General features: G+C 37.1%; 1 protein-coding gene across 2 annotated transcripts in view; it reads right to left on the minus strand.

The window, feature by feature from the left end:
• SUGCT (succinyl-CoA:glutarate-CoA transferase) overlaps positions 1-20,296 on the minus strand; it is a 667,361-nt gene that overhangs the window by 602,512 nt on the left and 44,553 nt on the right. The gene's annotated exons all lie outside the window — the stretch shown is intronic.

A 20,296-nucleotide genomic window follows, 5' to 3' on the forward strand; every position in this document is an offset into this window, starting at 1 on the left:
ATAGGTATTTGCTACTCTTGCTCTATACAATACAATATACAAGGCAAAACAAAACAATGTCTCCTGGGTTCTATTTACCTATTTTCTCAAGTATGCAAAGAAAGTACAAATAATTTAAACTTTGGACATGAACAGATTAATACATCTCCTGACAGTGCTTTTGTTTTTTAAGCTCTCTATTGGAATATAAATGCTTTACACTGTTGCACCAGTTTTTGCTGTACAACAAAGTGAATAGCTGTACTTATACATATATCCCCATATCCCCTCCCTCCTGCGACTCCCTCCCACTCTCCCTATCCCACACCTCTAAGTCCTCACCCATCCTCAAGTTCATCTCCCTGTTTAATGTAGCAGCTTCCCACTGTCTATCTTACATTTGGTAGTGTGCATATGTCGATGCTACTCTCTCACTTCATCCCAGCTTCCCCTTCGCCCCCCACCCCATGTCCTCGAGTCCATTCTCTACATCTGCATCTTTTATCCTTGTCCTGTCACTAGGTTCATCAGTACCATTTTTTTAGATTCCATGTATACGAGTTAGCATACCTGTCAGTGCTTTTTAGGATTACAAAGAGAAGTGAGGGTATCACTTTTTTTGCCATCAGCAAAAATTAAAAGAACACCACAAAAATTTTATCCTGCTCTCCTCAGTCCTATTGCTTATTGTTGGATAATGAAGGTTATATGAGAAACTACATAAATGCCTCCAAATCCCATATAATTTGCTTGCTTCTCCAGCAACCTGGAACACTATTCCTCTGCTTCACTCCATATATCCACATAACTCACATCCTCCAACTCTGCACCCAAATATCTCCTTATCAGAGAGGTCTTTCCTGAAGAACTTTTACAAAAGATCACTCTTAATCCCCCTTACCTCATTATATTTGACTTCACACCTCTTATCACCACAAGACATATAATATAGTTTATTTGCTTATTTTCTGTATCCTCCCTACTCAAAGGTATGCTCTAGAGATTTTTTTCTATTTAATTCACTGCAGTACTGCCAGTATCTAGAATAGAATGCAGTAACAGTTACTAAATGAATAAATGAATGAATACGGGTTATACAAAAAATAATTATGTTTTAAAAACAAATTAATTAAGAAACTAAAGAGCCTTTTTTTCTGTTTTGTTTTTGACCAAAATGATGACATAAGAGGCCATTTTCCTCCACCCACGGACATAGTGAATGTACAGCTACACATAGAGCACTTCTCTCTAAGAGAAATCTGGAAACTGAGAAACTAAAGAAATCCAGTTGAATGACTCCTACACATTGGGCAACAGAGAAAATACCCATATTTAAATGGGCAGGAAAGGCTGAGACACTCTCTTCATAAACGTCACTCCAAGCACAGCCTCATACAATTAGGAGAAAACCCCCAACTCCAAGCTTCTCCCCTAAGAGCAAACAGTACAAACAGCACATCTAGTGTCCCAACTTTTAAGGCTCCCAGCTTAGGAGCAGTCCCCTAAAACTCCTATCTCTGATAGCCAGCAGAGCGTGCCTTCATGACTATGGCAAACAAAGAAGAAGTTATTGATAGGCTCATGAGCACTAACCTCAGCTATCCCTCCAGGTCTCAGGACTGAAGAGGCAGCAAAAACATCTATCTCCCAGTCTTTCCCTGGGAAGGGTTTGACTGCTTACTTTATAAGCTATTACTTAAGGGTCTAGACACTAATTAACAACATCTAACGGATCCTATCTGGAACCTGAAAGAACAAGTGGACACTTACCCCACCTTCCCCATCCAGTTCACTCCAACAATAAAACCAGATCACTACATCTGTCTAGAAGGAGCTTCTACATGTCTTGTGTCCCAACTTTTGCAGCTACTACCTAGGAGGTGGGCCCCAAGATCACCTGGCTCTGATTGCCAACAGTGCTAGCAGTTAACAAGTTCCACGGGACTACAGAAAACAAATAACCAGTTTTTTAATGGGCTCAGGAATACCCCCCACAGCTATCTACCCAGGCTCAGTGCAAAGGGAGAAGACAAAAACGCCTACCTCCCAGTTTCTCCCCAGAAGTAGCTTGAGAGCATACTTCCCCAGCTGTTGCCTGAGGGTCTGGCTTCTAATCAGTCTGTGTCTAAGTGCTGACTACAATCACCCCCTTTAGAACTTTGATGAGTTTTCTCATACCCTCAACTACTAAAAGGCATGAAGAAGAAAGACAGTGGCTTGGACAATCACAAAGGTTTGAGATGCAATCAGGAGTGCAGGCTGGACCAATGGATAGGATTCATCTCCTACAGGAGACCAGTCTGTCAAGACTGAAAGAGGTGTTGTTTTAGCTAATGCACAAAAAACAACAAAAGCATTTGAGGAAAATGAAGAAACAAGGGAATATGTTCCAAACAAAAGAACGAGATAAATCTCCAGAAACCAATCTTAATGAAACAGAAAAGTGATCTACCTGACAGAGAGTTCAAAATAATTCTCATAAAGATGCTCACAGAGGTCAGAAAAGCAATGCATGAACAAAGTGAGAATTTCAACAGAGACTGACAATATTAAAAAGTACCACACAGAAAGTATAAAGAATAAAATAACTGAACTGAAAATTTCAATAGAAAGGTTCAATGACAGACTAGATTAAGTGGAAGAAAGAATCAGTGAATTAGAAAACAGAGCAGTGGAATACATCCAATTAGTGGAGTAAAAAGAAAATAAAGACTAAAAAAGGAGTGATGAGAATCAGTGAATTAGAAAACAGAGCAGTGGAATACATCCAATTAGTGGAGTAAAAAGAAAATAAAGACTAAAAAAGGAGTGACAATAGCTTAAGAGACTTATAAGGCACTAAAAAATGGGCAATATACACATTATATGGATCCTAGGAGAAGGGGGGAGGATCTTATTCAAGGAAGTAATGGCTGAAAATTTCCCTAACCTGGGGGAAAAAAAACAGACATCCAAATCTAGGCACCCCATGAAGTATCAAACATGATGAATCTAAAGAAATTCACAACCAGACATTATAATTAAATTGTCAAAAGTTAAAAACAACTTAAAAGCTGCAACAGAAAAGCAACTTGTTACATACAAGGGAACCCTCATAGGACTATCAGTCGATTCTACAATAACCTTGCAAGTCAGAAGGCAGTGGGATGAGATAATCAAAGTGCTAAAAGGAAGGAAAAAAAAAAAAAGACTGCCAAAAAAGAATATTCTACCCAACAAAGTAGTTCTTCAGAATTGAAAGAGAGATAAAGAGTTTCCAGACAAACAAAGCTGAAGAAATTTATCACCCCTAGACCAGTCTTAAAAGATATGTTAAAGAGATTTCTTTGAGCTGAAACAAAAGCATGCTAATTGGTAACATTAAAACATATGAAAGTATAAAACTCACTAGTAAAGGTAAATATATGGTTAAATTCAGAATACTCTAATATTGTAGTGGCGGTGGGTGAATCACTTGTAACTCTGGTATAAAGATTAAAAGTAAAAACATTAAGACCACCTATAACTACAATAATTTGTTAATGAATACACAATGTTAAAAAGATGCAAACTGTGACATCAAAAACATTAAATGTTGGAGGAGAGTATTAAAATGTAGAACCTTTTTATACATTTGAAGTTAGGTTGTTATCAACTTAAAATAGACTATTATAGCTGTAAGATGTCTTATGTAGCCTTATGGTAATACAATGAAAAAACCTATAGTAGATACACAAATGATAAAGAGAAGTACATACACAAAAGAGAAAGAAAAAGAAATCTTAGCATACCACTACAGAAAATCATCAAAGGAAGGAAAACAAGAGAGAAAGAAAGGAGCAAAGAAATTACAAAACAACCAGAAAATAATTAACAAAATGGCAATAGTAAGTCCATAACTATCAATAATTACTTTAAATGTACATGGACTAGATTTTCCAGTCAAAAGACACAGAGTGGCTGGAAGGATAAAATGAACAAGACCCAACTATATGCTGCCTGCAAGAGACTCACTTCAGCTTTAAGGACACAGACTAAAAGTTAAGACATGGAAAAAGATACTCTATACAAATGGAAACCAAAAGAAAGCAGAGGGAGAGAAAAAGATGGCGGCAAAGTAGAGAGACGTGGAGTGCATCCCTCTCCACAAATGCATTGGGAATGCACGGAAGGATGCAGTCATTCCCACAGAGAACCAGCTGAACACCAGCAGACGGCCTTGGACACCAGAATAGGGCTGCGGGGAGCCCGACATAGCCGGTAGGGAGGCATCTACGAGGGCTCAAAGAGGGTGAAGCGGCGGAGCTGTGGCAGGCGGGAGGGAGTGAGAAACAAACATACGGAGGGTCCGCAGCGCAGCTCAGCGTTCCCGGACCGAGACATCGATCCGCAGCTGAACGGAGGGTCCAGGAGCGGGAGCGTGGGAACTGGAGAGCTGGTTCAGGGGGAGAAACATTGTTGCCGGTAGGGTGACGGACCGAGAGGACAGGAGGGAGGAGGTCCGCGGAGAGGAGTGCCCGTCCCTGAGAGCTGCCCGGCCATGATGGCGGCTGGAGGCTGCAGGCTCCCGGGCGGTGGGGAGAAGCCGAGCGCATAGCCTCTCCCTCTCTTTCGGTGCCTCTGCAACAGGCAGTGGAGAGATGCCCTGCGGGCCACCTAAGGCTCTCAGGGAGAACAAGCACCCTCAGGCGCTCGGGCGGGGCTAGATTAAAACTCCTTGCAACGCCAGCAGCAGGGAGGCTGCCGAGAGAAAAAAAAAACCAGCATCAAAAAGAAAAAACCCCGAGAGAGGCCCAACTCTAAGACTTTCTGTGTACGCCTGAGCCACCAGCGCCCTCTGCAACAGGCACCTCCAAGCCTGACTGAAACAACAGTGGCCACTGCTCACTCACTCCCAGGAGAAGGAGCCACTATTGTACCCTCTCCCTCCCCACACACCGAGGCTTACAGACGAACAATAAAGGAACCTCTGCTGGTCACAGAATAACGCAAAAAAAAAAAAAAAAAAACCCAAGGCAAGGAGAAGGACACTTACAGCTGAGACGCTAAGGAAACAGAAATAGTAGTATCAATACCTATTGAACTGGTCCATTCTGGGATCAGTTCTGGATTTTTTTTCTTTTTTTCTTTCTCTCTCTTTTTTTTTTTTTTTGATTTATTAAATACGATCTTAGCCCTAAGGGATCTACAAGTTTCACAACATAATTTTTTAAGGATATTTTTTATTCTTTTTTTTTTTTTTTTTTTTTTTTGCCTTTTTATATACTTCTATATCTAGCTAAGTTTTTGGTAGTACGGACAAAATATCTTTCATACTTTCCTTTCATCCCTTTCTTTTATACACTTCTATTCCTTTCTTTTTCTTTGCATATTTCCAACCACATTACGCTCTTCTGTTCCCCTTTCTTCCAGCCATTTTAAGTGTATTTTATCTTAACATACTTATAAGCAACACTATCGGTCTGCTCAGACTCCTTGCTCTATTCTCCGGATGATGCACTGCCTTGGTATTAATATTAGGCTTTTGTCTTTATCTTAGTTCTTAGTACAGTTGTCTAATTACATTCTGAGAATCTCCATTCTCTCTGGTGGGACTCCAGCTCATTTCTGTATTTGATCCTAGCTTACAAAATCTCCCTGGATTGATGTTTGTATGTGTAGGGTGTTATTTGTTGTTTGTTTGCTTTTGCTTTTGTCTCTGATTTGTTCTGTTTCAGTTGTCAATTTCTGCTGGGTTTCTCTTTGAATATCTGATAGCACACTGGGGTTCTGTCAGGTCTTTCTAGAGCCTTATGTCCTAACGGATTCAATAATTGTGTGTCTTATACATGTATGTGTTTCCTAGACTGAATATTCGTTTAATCCAATACTTGGACATTAGTCTGAGGCTTGGACAGTCTTCTATAAACACCTCTATCACCAGGACAAGCAACCCCAAAAGCTTGGACAACCATGAGGAAACAAAGAAACCCCATGCAGGCAAAGGAGCAGGAAAAAAACCCACAAGACCAAATAAATGAGGAGGAAATAGGAAAAATGCCTGAAAAAGAATTTAGAGTAATGATAGTAAAAATGATACAAAATTTCGATAACAAAATAGAGAAAGTACAAGAAACAGTTCATAAGAACTCAGAAAAACAAACAGCAATGGATAACAAAATAACTGAAATTAAAAATACTCTAGATGCTCTAACCAGCAGAATGACTGAGGCAGAAGAACGAATAAGTGAGTTGGAAGATAGAATGGGAGAAATAAACGCCACAGAGCAGGAAAAAGAAAAAAAAATAAAAAGACTAGAAGACAGCCTCAGAGACCTCAGTGATAACCTTAAACGTACCAACATTCGAATTATAGGCATCCCAGAAGAAGAAGAAAACAAGAAAGGGTCTGAGAAAATATTTGAAGAGGTTATAGTGGAAAACTTCCCCAACATGGGAAAGGAAATAATGAACCAAGTCCAAGAAGCACAGAGAGTCCCATACAGAATAAACCCAAGGAGAAATACACCAAGACACATATTAATAAAACTAACGACAATTAAACACAAAGAAAAAATATGAAAAGCAGCAAGAGAAAAGCAACAAACAACATATAAGGGAAAACCCATAAGGATAACAGCTGACCTTTCTACAGAAACTCTGCAGGCCAGAAGGGAATGGCAGGATATACTGAAAGTCCTGAAAGAGAGAAACCTACAGCCAAGAATACTCTACCCAGCAAGAATCTCATTCAGATTTGAGGGAGAAATCCAAAGCTTTCCAGACAAGCAAAAGTTAAGAGAATTCAGCACCACCAAACCAGCCTTACAACAAGTGCTAAAGGAACTTCTCTAAGTAGGAAACACAAGAAAAGGAAAACACCTACAAATACAAACCCAAAACAATTCAGAAAATGGTAATTGGAACACACATGTCAATAATCACCTTAAATGTAAATGGATTAAATGCTCCAACCAAAAGACACAGACTGGCTGAATGGATCCAAAAACAAGACCCTTCTATATGCTGCCTACAAGAAACCCACTTCAGACCAAGGGATACATATAGACTGAAAGTGAAGGGATGGAAAAAGATATTCCATGCAAATGGAAGTCAAAAGAAAGCTGGAGTAGCAATACTCATATCAGACAAATTAGACTTGAAAGTAAAGACTATTAAAAGAGACAAGGAAGGGCACTACATAATGATCAAGGGATCCATCCAAGAAGAACATATCACAATGGTAAATATCTATGCCCCCAACATAGGAGCACCTCAATACATAAGGCAAATGCTAACAGCTATAAAAGGAGACATCGACAGTAACACAACAATAGTGGGAGACTTGAACACCCCACTTACATCAATGGACAGATCATCCAAACAGAACATAAATAAAGACACACAAGCTTTAAATGACACACTAGACCATCTCGACTTAATTGATATTTATAGGACATTCCATCCAAAAACGACAGAATACACTTTCTTCTCAAGTGCACACAGAACATTTTCCAGGATAGATCACATCTTGGGTCACAAATCAAACCTCAGCAAATTCAAGAAAATTGAAATCATATCAAGCATCTTCTCAGACCACAACGCCATGAGACTAGATATCAATTACAGGAAAAAAACTGCAAAAAATACAAACACATGGAGGCTAAACAATTCACTCTTAAACAACCAAGGAATCACTACAGAAATCAAAGAGGAAATCAAAAAATATCTAGAAACAAATGACAATGAAAACACAACAACCCAAAACCTATGGGACGCAGCAAAAGCAGTTCTAAGAGGGAAGTTTATAGCAATACAGTCCTACCTTAAGAAACAAGAAAATGATCGAATAAACAACCTAACATTACACCTCAAACAACTAGAGAAAGAAGAACAAAGAAACCCTAAAGTGAGCAGAAGGAAAGAAATCATAAAGATCAGAGCAGAAATAAATGAAAAAGAAAGGAAAGAAACCATAAGAAAAATAAATAAAACTAAAAGCTGGTTCTTTGAGAAGATTAACAAAATTGATAAACCATTAGCCAGACTCATCAAGAAAAAAAGGGAGAAGATGCAAATCAACAGAATTAGAAGTGAAAAAGGAGAAGTCACAACGGACACCTCAGAAATACAAAACATCATGAGAGACTACTACAAGCAACTATATGCCAATCAATTGGATAACCTGGAAGAAATGGATACATTCTTAGAAAAATACAATCTTCCAAGACTGAACCAGGAAGAAACAGAAACCATGAACAGACCAATCATAAGTACAGAAATTGAGGCAGTGATTAAAAATCTCCCAACACACAAAAGCCCAGGACCAGATGGATTCACAGGCGAATTCTATCAAACATTTCGAGAAGAGTTAACACCTATCCTTCTCAAACTCTTCCAAAATATTGCAGAAGGTGGAGCACTCCCAAACTCATTCTACGAGGCTACCATCACCCTGATACCAAAACCAGGCAAAGATGTCACAAAAAAAGAAAACTACAGACCAATATCACTGATGAATATAGATGCAAAAATCCTCAACAAAATACTAGCTAACAGACTGCAACAGCACATTAAAAAAATCATACACCACGATCAAGTGGGGTTTATCCCTGGGATGCAAGGATTCTTCAATATACGCAAATCAATCAACGTGATACATCATATCAACAAATTGAAGGATAAAAACCATATGATCATTTCAATAGATGCAGAAAAAGCTTTTGACAAAGTTCAACATCCATTTATGATAAAAGCTCTCCAGAAAATGGGCATAGAAGGAAATTACCTCAACATCATAAAAGCCATATATGACAAACCAAAAGCCAACATTGTTCTCAATGGAGAAAAACTGGAAGAATTCCCTCTAAGAACAGGAACAAGACAAGGGTGTCCACTCTCACCACTGTTATTCAACATAGTTTTGGAAGTGTTAGCCACAGCAATCAGAGAAGAAAAAGAAATTAAAGGAATCCAAATTGGAAAAGAAGAAGTAAAATTGTCACTCTTTGCAGATGACATGATATTATATATAGAAAACCCTAAAGACTCTACCAGAAAACTGCTAGCACTCATTGATGAGTTTAGTAAAGTAGCAGGATACAAAATTAATGCACAGAAATCTCTTGCATTCCTATACACGAACAACGGAAGAGCAGAAAGAGAAATTAAGGAAACTCTCCCATTCACCATTGCAACCAAAAGAATAAAATACCTAGGAATAAACCTGCCTAAGGAGGCAAAAGATCTGTATGCAGAAAACTTTAAGACATTGATGAAAGAAATCAAAGACGACACAAACAGATGGAGGGACATACAATGTTCCTGGATTGGAAGAATCAACATCGTGAAAATGACTGTACTACCCAAAGCAATTTACAGATTCAATGCAATCCCGATCAAATTACCAATGGCATTTTTCACAGAACTAGAGCAAGAAATCTTACGATTTGTATGGAAACGCAAAAGACCCCGAATAGCCAAAGCAATCTGGAGAAGGAAAAATGGAGTTGGTGGAATCAGGCTTCCTGACTTCAAACTATACTACAAGGCCATAGTGATCAAGACAGTATGGTACTGGCACAAAAATAGAAAGGAAGATCAATGGAATAGAATAGAGAACTCAGAAGTAAGCCCAAACACATATGGGCACCTCATCTTTGACAAAGGAGGCACGAGTATACAATGGAAAAAAGACAGCCTCTTCAATAAGTGGTGCTGGGAAAATTGGACAGCAACATGTAAAAGAATGAAATTAGAACACTTCCTAACACCATACACAAAAATCAACTCCAAATGGATTAAAGACCTACATGTAAGGCCAGACACTATAAAACTCCTAGAGGAAAACATAGGCAGAACACTCTTTGACATACATCAAAGCAACATCCTTTTTGACCCACCTCCTAGAATCATGGAAATAAAATCAAGAATAAACAAATGGGACCTCATGAAACTTAAAAGCTTTTGCACAGCAAAAGAAACCATAAACAAGACTAAAAGGCAACCCTCAGAATGGGAAAAAATAATTGCCTATGAAACAACGGACAAAGGATTAACCTCCAAAATTTACAAGCAGCTCATGCAGCTTCATACCAAAAAAGCAAATAACCCAATCCACAAATGGGCAGAAGACCTAAATGGACATTTCTCCAAAGAAGACATACAGATGGCCAACAAACACATGAAAAGATGCTCAACATCACTCATCATCAGAGAAATGCAAGTCAAAGCCACAATGAGGTATCACCTCACACCAGTCAGAATGGCCATCATCACAAAGTCTGGAAACAACAAATGTTGGAGAGGGTGTGGAGAAAAGGGAACTCTCCTGCACTGTTGGTGGGACTGTAAGTTGGTACAGCCACTATGGAAAACAATTTGGAGGTTCCTTAAAAAACTACAAATAGAACTACCATATGATCCAGTAATCCCACTCCTGGGCATATACCCAAAGAAAACCATAATCCCAAAAGAAACTTGTACCATAATGTTTATTGCAGCACTCTTTACAATAGCCAGGACATGGAAGCAACCTCAATGCCCATCAACAAATGAATGGATACAGAAGATGTGGCATATATATACAATGGAATATTACTCAGCTATAAAAAGCGATGAGATGGAGCTATATGTAATGAGGTGGATAGAACTACAATCTGTCATACATAGTGAAGTAAGTCAGAAAGAGAAGGACAAATATTGTATGCTAACTCACATATACAGAATCTAAAAATGGTACTGATGAACTCAGTGACAAGAACAAGGAAGCAGATACAGAGAATGGACTGGAGAACTCGAGGTATGGGAGGGGGCGGGGGGTGAAGGGGAAACTGAGACGAAGCGAGAGAGTAGCACAGACATATATATACTACCAACTGTAAAAGAGTCAGTGGGAAGTTGTTGTATAACAAAGGGAGTCCAACTCGAGGATGGAAGATGCCTTAGAGGACTGGGGCGGGGGGGGGGGGACTCAAGGGGGGGGCGTCAAGGAAGGGAGGGAATATGGGGATATGTGTATAAAAACAGTTGATTGAACCTGGTGTACCCCCAAAAAATAAAAAAATAAAAAAAAATAAACATCCAGTTTAAAATAAAAAAAAAAAAGAAAGCAGAGGTATCTATACCTGTATAAGATAAGGTAGATTTTAGGACAAAGACTATAATAGCAGACAAAGAAGATCATTATATTGATGTAAAGATAAAGGGGTCAGTCCTAGAGGATATAATATTTGTAAATATTTATGCACCCAACATAGGAGCACATAGATATATAAAGCAAATATCAACAGACCTGAAGGGAGAAATAGACAGCAATACAATAACAGTAGGGTACTTCAATACCCCCACTGTCAACAATGGCTAGATCATCTAAACAGAAAATAATAAAGAAATATTGGATTTCAATTACATATTAAACCAGATGGATTTAACAGACATTTACAGAACACTCATCCATCAGCAGCAAAATACACATTCTTCTCAAGCACACATGGAACTTTCTCAGAATAAATCATATGCTGGGCCACAAAACAAGTCTTAATAAACTTAAGAAGACTGAAGTCATAGCAAGCATGTTTTCTGACCACAATGGTATGAAACCACAAATCAATTACAAGAAAAAAAAGTAGAAATTTCACAAATATATAGAGATTAAACAACATTACTGAACAACCAATGTGTCAAAGAAGGAATCAAAACATAAATCAAAAAATTCTTTGAGACAAATGAAAATGGAAATACAACCTACCAAAATTATGGGATGCAGCAAAAGCAGTTCTAAGGGAAAAGTTCGTATGATAAATTCCTACATCAAGAAACAAGAAAGATCTCAAATAACCTCACTTTGTACCTCAAGTTACCAGAAAAAGAAGAACAAATGAAGTCCAAAGTTAGTAGAAAGAAGAAAATATCAAAAAACTGAGAAGACATAAATAAAAGAGAGACTAAAAAGACAATAGAAAAGATCAATGAAACTGAGAGTGGGTTCTTCGAAAAGATAAACAAAATTGACAAACTTTTAGTTAGACTCACCAAAAAAAGAGAGCAAGAACTCAAATAAATAAAATCAGAAATGAAAAAGGAGACATTACAACTGACACCATAGAAATACAAAGAATCAAAACAGACTAACATGAACAATTATACACCAACAAATTGGACAACCTAGGAGAAATGGACAGATTTCTAGAAACTTGAAGACTGAATAATGAAGAAACAGAAAATCTGAACAGACTAATTACTGGTAAGGAGATTAAATCAGTAACCCAAAACCTCCCAACAAACAAATGTCCAAGACCAGAGGCTTCACTGGTGAATTCTATGAAATATTTAAAGAATTTCTATTCCAGCAGCTAGTTTACAGCTGTAAAGGGCATCCTAGACCAGACGTCCGGTCTTAAACACAATGGTTTTTAGACCACCGGTATCACCAGCATAAAACAGGCCTCCAGGAGCAGAGAGAAGCTCCACCATCAGGCAAGAACACTATGTGCTGGTGAACTACCTGCTATCTCAACAGGAAGTCAAGGGAAGGAATTAGTTTCGGTCCACTCTAGGTAGAAAATATCAGGAGCTCAGGTTTCTGACCGGGAGCCCAAATGCCTCAAATGGGACAAACAGAGGCCCCTCACCACCAGCACAACTCTAAATGCAGTCTTCTAAATAAAGGCCTGCAGGAAAACATGCTCAAAAAAGCAAACGGTTAGCTAAATAAAAAGGCACCATAATACTTGCCTTGTGATACAAATTCTCTTGTTCAGCTTATAACAAGGGGGAGGCACAAATATCTTAATTACTTTAAATTACAACTTGCAAGTATTTCTGTTAAAGAGAAATATAAATAGTTACTCTCACGGAGGCAGTATGGCATGGTGAATAAGAGGATGAGTTTTAGGATTGAAAAAAATCTGAATTCAAATTATAGCTCTGCTAACTACTAAATCTTCAACAATTCATTTAATCTCTCTGAGCCTCAATGTCCACAGTATTCACATTTATCTCACAGATATATTACGATGATTCAATCTGATAACACAGCGTAAGCAAGCACATTTTACAATCAGAGCTAAATATACTTAGTTAATAAATATGCACTGACTAATATACTAATAACATAGTGGTGTGCCCTTTCCACTAAATATTGAAAGTAACAAAAACTGCCTTAAGCTATGTTGAAATGATGAGGAGAATAAATATTCTAAGCATTGCAATGATGTTGCTTAACAACCCCATTAAAATTGAGTTTTTGTACTTGGAAAGTAGCACGTGTTCATTTTAGAAAAGAAACTTGACAATAATAAAATACATTTTTTTGTAACGTGAGTCAAAAATTATTCAACCTTTCACCTTATACTTGCCTTAACTACTTAAATACTGACAACCAGTACCATCATCGATAAATATTTTTGACAATAAATTAAAAATTTTAAAACGGGAAACTGACATGACCCAAAATGGTATTTTACAAAGATTACTCTGTTGGCAACGTGAAGACTGAATTATTTATTAATAATTTAACAAAGAGCTGAAAAAAATAGCAAGCATGGGATCCAGATAGTTCTTTTTAATTTTATTTTTAGCTTTATAATTCCAAAACCAACCATGATCAAAATCCAAATTACAAGAGGAAAAATTTAAGCATGTTAGTTCTATTTTATATTCAAGTAAGGGAGGTAAGGAAAATTAAGGAGGTTATGGAAAATCAGAGAGGAACATCCTTCTCCCTCTCTCTCTCCTCTCTTCTCTCCACTCCCTCACCCCCTTCCTCACTCACATTTATTTTAAGGAGCAATCTCGCCATCTTGTGGTTTTTATGAACATTGACTATAAAGCAAAACTTGAACTTTCAGACATAAGTGAAAAATGCAAGGTAAGGAAACTAAATGGAAAAAATTTCCTAACTTTTAATGTTTTCCCTGAATTCCAGATGCTCTGGTCTGCCCACTCCTGCTTTCACTCATTTTCCTTCTTAATCGTGTCTAACTTTTTGTTTCCCTTTTCTCCTTAACCAAAACAAGAGTATGTTTAAAGTCAGTATCATTCCAGCAGCTATAGAAACTCCAAAAATAGACTGTTTACCTGAAAGGAGAACAGAAGCAATAAAATATTTTATAATAAATAATGTAATCCTTCGAAGTGTATACAAATGTCTAGACTTTCTTTCACTGCTCATTTTCTAGTGTGTAGGTTGTTTCTGAAATAAAACACTATGAACTTGATGCATTTTATTTTTAAAAAACATTTATTTTCTAATCTGTCCACTGAAAAGGCCTAGAAGCAAAGACTAACCTAGTAGCAGTGAGCATTCCCAGTATCCGGACCATGGTCTCTAAATGCCATTTTCCACTAAAAGAAATTAAGATTCCTTGGGGAAACAGTTGATTCCAGAATAGGGCAGGAAACGTACAAAATGCACCTGGAATACATTGTTATATCAGAAATCAAAGAAGCTATCAGACTATTAGTCATGCCAAAAGTATGCAGAAGCCAACTTAAAAAGGCCCCCACTAGCCAAAGATGAGATCATTTTGAGTATCAATAAGGATAATAGCTGCAGTGAACTGAAACACGCCAAATATGTTAAATTCTGTGAGTTCATAACGATATATGTTTAAGCATCAGTCACCCCTGGAAGATACTAGGGAATAAATTCATTATTATGACAATTGGTAAATAGAAAGAATTTGCATCTATCCTGCCTTTACTTAATGATCTATATCTCCGGGTAATCAAATAGTGGATGAGGGGAACATTATTTTTATGGATGCGTTCCCATCAATATATGAAGAACAAATGGCAGAATTAGAATATCATCATTTTGTAACTCCTAATGGATTAATATTTCTAGATAATCATCGTCAATGGCTGCTAACACCACAAAAAAGAGAGATAGTCAGCCCACGTGTGCCTCCCAGGGGAACTACATACCACCTTCTACAGCATTTTCTTGACCAAAAACAAAACAAAAACAAAAAAAACAAAATCTGAGCAAACCTATAGATACGTCAATTTGTAAATAACAACAACAACCAATTTTAAACAACATGGGAATATAATCAGCAAAATTCAACCTACCCAACAGGACAAATTGGATTTTTTTTAAAACAAATAAATCGTAAGAAAAAAAGAGACTGAGGAGGAACTATAAATTAACGGAGATTTAAGAGACATATCAATCAATGCAATGATTGGACTTCATTTGGATCCCAATTCAAATTAATAAACTGTAGAAAGAACGAAAGAGAGAATTGGGAAAATCTGAACACCAACTGCATATCTGCTGTTACTAAGGAATCACAAGGGGGGAAGGTTATTTACATGTGATGACATTGGGTGTTTATGCTTTGAAAAGAGTCCTTTTCTTTTAGACATAGTCTGAGATATTTAGAAATGAAATGATATGAAGTCTGAGATTAGCTTTTAAATAATCAGGTGGAGGGAGAATAGGTGGGGTTGTAGGCAAAATAAGATTGGCCATGAGCTGATCATTATTAAGTTGGATAATGTACACCTCAAGAGCCATTATACTCTTCTTTCTACTTTTATGTAACCTTAAAATTTTCCACAATAAAATGCCAAAAAACAAATAAATTTAAGAGTGACATGCAAATTTCATTTTGTATGTCTAAAAGTATGCCAAGGAATATTAGAGCTGAATGGACCTGGAGCAAAAATTCCTGCTTTACAGATGAGAAAACTGCGGGCCACAGAGGTTCAGTGACTTGCCTACAGCCATAAAGATAATCAATAGCAAAACTAGAACTAACACTCAAGTTTCCAGCTTCCCAATCTGGTTCTCCCTCATCTGAACAGGATGTCTGAAGACTCTTCTTAGCCACTTTCTATTTTCTACTTTATAGGATTAATTCAGAAACAAATTCAAGAGCCAGTCTCAATACATGTTTTTGGTTTTTTAATTTGCACGCTTTGTTTGTGGACATCTCCCTTATCGTATCTTTTTCCTCCACTGTGACAATTAAATGAGATATTTAGTAAATGAGCCAAAGTTTTACATTCTTATGGCTTTTCACTCAACTTTTTCTATTGGCATTGTGAAAAATCTTGCTGTTAATCTGAAAGATTTCCCACAATCACGCCTTCCATTTAATAGCGGCTGTCTTTCTGTCACACGCATAACAATTTAGATTCTCACAGTCACACCCTGTTTTGGTGGATTTTTTTTTTTCTTTCTTTTTCCCTCAGGTCACAGATACAGCATTTTTAACTGTAAGATAGGTACCTTTCTACACACAAGATTACAAAACTAATCTCAGCAGGATTCCACTGGGATTCCTGTAAATCTCAACAGGGCAAGAGACCCTGCAAACATGCTAACCAATCAAAATTAACACTTAACCAAGGACTCCATAAAGCAAGGGTGGTAATAATAATAATAATAATAGTTAACATGTATGGAGCACTTGCTATGTTTTAGGAACTGTGCTGGTCATCTGATTTAAGTCTCACAAGAATTACTTGAAGTACACTTTATTATCCTATTTGAATTACTATTGAGAAAAATAAGGTTCTGAGAGATTAAGTGCCTTACCCAAGGTCTCAAAGCTACTTGCTGTGATTCTATAAGTAATTATTGAAGTTTTGACACTCATTACAATGTAACCACTTTTACAAAACATTTCCATGAGTATTAGAAGTTTATACATTGTTCAAAGACCAAGAATGTGATTAATATGGTTTGCAACCTCAATAACCTGTGAAATTAGATCCCTCAATCTCTATCACAGAGAGGCAGCAAAACTGGTTGATTAATTGCACAGCACCTAAAAGATCTGCAATACTAATAAGTATATATTCCTAGTCAGAAAAGGCAAGTAAATATGTAAATTAAGCCATATTACTACAATGCAGCAAAAAAATAAAATCATACTAAGAAATAAATGTTTATACTGATGATGGCTGTCTTCACTACAGAATTACCACTGTTTTATGATATCCTATTTGATGATACTAACATATAAAAATATATTTGTTTGACAACTGCTTCTTATGCATAGGTTTCATTTTCCCCAACTAGTTAGTATAACACTAAACAGTAGAAACTTAATAAACACTCGTCACCTGACTGACTGGTGCATATTTTTGTATTTTATACTATTTCATGCATGCCTATGGTATTCTCCACATAAACTATGAAAATAAATGTTTTTTTACAGGACAGACGAGTTAGGGGTAACTGGGTGTCAAGACACTATCTTGCCTATAATATACAGTGTGTTTTTTATGGAAAAGAAATAAAAAGTCTTCAAAACTCTCATCATCCAAATAGTTTACAATTGCAAAAGCTTTGATGATCATGCCAATGCATCCTGCTCAAAGTGAGCTTAACTACACCCACAATCACCTAAGGACACACACACACACACAGACACACACACACACACATTATCCTAAATCTCAGAAGACTTATTCAAGTAGGGAGAGAAAAAACTATTATAAACCACAATGATATAATGAAAGTAAATTGTAGAATCTACACTCAAATTAAGAATTCAAATATATTTTCATGGAATCTATTCGAAAGAAACTACCAGGAGTTACATCTATATCCCAAGAATCAACACTTGTACAAGATGAATGCAGCTCACATTCAGACAAATGCCCCAAAAGATTATTAAAGAATAAAGAGAATTACCATTTTTATATATTTTTCATTTTTGGGAGAAAAATCAAATTTTAAATGACAGAAATATAAAACATGAGTAGATAAAATATGAGAAGAAAAGAAAATAAAAACCCAGCCAGACTCTCACATAAAACCAATTCCCTATAGCTAGATTCCCACACTCCAAATAGCTGCACTACGTCAGCCTGTGAGAGGACATTTTAGGCAAAGAACACAAAAATGTTCAGTACTGACCTCTTTACAAAGACTTAAACCTCATCTCAAATCAAACCCAGATAAATGGATAACTCAACTGAGTAACAAATTAACAAGAATCACCGTTAGCCTTGTTCCACTGCCAAGAGAAAAATAATTAAGTACAGTCTACATCTTTATTTAATAGAGATCAATGAAACAAAAGACTAAAAGTAACCCAAGTAAGAAAGATATCAAACAAAATCCAGTAATCTTTGAACTGCCCAAAGTTGGGAACAATTAAAGTATCTCCAAAAATGCAGGCTTCTCAGTAAGCAGTGCTTCCTGAGTAAGCAAATACACATAGTTACACCGAAGCCAAAAACAGAGAGATGAATAACATGAAGCCAGGGAAAACAGTATAACATGTAATGGCACTGGTTAAAATACTCACTTGTAGAATAAACTAATGGGTTTTTAAAGTTTTCAGTTATGAGCACATCTAGTGCTCAGATCTTGGTTCTCAAATGCCATGTGCCACTCAACGGAATCAGGGCTCCTTGGAGGAACGGTTAATTCCAGGCTTGGGGGTGGGGTGGCGGGGACCTAAATAAATATGGACTATCTTGTGTCAAAAATTAAGAAAGTGCTCAAAGGACAGTGAAGACATATTGAAAATATACAGGGGATAGCCTGAAGGTGTTCCCACTGGCCAAATCCGGATAACTTGGGCATCAAAAATAAATCATAATAATAAAAGACTGTAACTGATTGAATACAATATGAATAAAAGAGTCCACACTGATATGAATAAATAAAGGAAAGGGAGAGTTCTCCCTTGTAATAACAAGGCAATTTATGAATGTAAAAGAAATGGTGGAATTAGAAAATCACTATTTAACAACATCATCATAATAGCAAACTCAGGCAAGAATCACCAACATACGATAAAGATAGTGAATGACAGCAATTACCAGAATATTGACATAGTCTCAAGTATATAGCGTTCCTACCAACAGTAATAACTTTACACTGGAGTAACCTAGCAGACACCATCTTAACCCAATCATCAAAGTTACACTGCTAGCAATAGACAGCTTGTGTTACCCAATACAATGCACTGAGAAGAACTCAGAATTACTTCAGTGGCATGACTGTCAAAAGTACTTAACCTGAATCTACACATAAGGAAGCATCAGAAAAATCCAAATTAAGGAGCAGTCTACTAAATAACTGACCTGCACTCTTCAAAAATGTCAAAGCCACGAAATATGCAGAAAGACCCAAGATCCACAAAGAAAGACCCAGATTAAAGGAGGCTAATGTGACATGACAATTGAATACAATGCAGAGCTTGGGTTTTCCTTTGCTATAAAAGACATTATTGAAACAGCTGACAAATTATCAATAAGGTCTGTAAATTATATAATAATATTGTTTTGGTGTTAATTTCCTGATTTGGGTAATTGTACCCTGGCTACATAATAGAATTCCATGTTTTTATAAAATAGAAACTGAAAAATGTAGGGGTAAAGAGGCATCACATGTCTGTGTCTTATTCTTATATATGGTTCGTAAAAAAATGTAAGTAGGTTAGATAGATGATACAAATGACAGAACAATGATAGTAGGTAGTTAGATACATAGCTAGATACACAGACACATGCAGAAAGAAGGATAAAACAAAACTATTTGTATAGCCACATCCACGGAATAATAGACTATATAAGAAATGAGTTCCAACAGGAACCTGAAAACCATTCAACTTGCCCCCGTGTTTGAGGAAGAAGAGGAAGAGGAGGGGGAGGCAGCAGTAGCAAAGGAGGAATAGCGAACATTTCCTGAGTAACTCCTGAATGCCAATCACATCACATACATCATCTCATTTAATCCTTACAATAAACCCTAGAATTTGCAGATGAGAAAATTGCGCTTGGGAAGGTGAAGTAACTTATCCAAAGTTACCTAAGTCGTACGTGGCAGAGCCAATATTTCAACCAGTCTATGGGGGACAATGACCCCTCCTCTCTTTGCCCTGCCTGAATCTGAGCAGTTCCGTTTTGTCTGTGTTGGGCCTCTACGTGAGATATTCGAAGAAAAGGCTCGATAACCTTTGAACTCTAGGTTATACTGTTCTCCTTCCCCATGTTCCTGGCTGCAATGAGTGTCACTCAAGAAGACACAAGATTAAGGTTATAAAGAGGTCAGGGCACGCTAATTAAGGCTGCTCACGAACTCTAGTGCTTTAAAAGAAGAACTTGAAGAAGGAAAGAGCACTCACCACAGTGCTCAAATCCCAAGGAGGAACCTGGATAGTCATTTCATTTTGAATAAGTTAGTTACAACATTGTGTTCCACTAATATTGATTTGACAAATATCTACTGAATATCAACTATGTGGAAATAGTACTTTCAAGAAAATCGGTAGCACTTGGGAAAAACCATTAGTGTCCAATAGCGACAGAATCCAACCCTCTGTAGCTCCCCATTTGCTCAGCACAGTTTCTAATGCCTCCGTGGTTGGCCAGAACTGGAGGCGTT

Source organism: Hippopotamus amphibius, chromosome 4 (genome assembly GCF_030028045.1).
Source record: "Hippopotamus amphibius kiboko isolate mHipAmp2 chromosome 4, mHipAmp2.hap2, whole genome shotgun sequence".
Lineage (NCBI taxonomy): Eukaryota > Metazoa > Chordata > Mammalia > Artiodactyla > Hippopotamidae > Hippopotamus > Hippopotamus amphibius.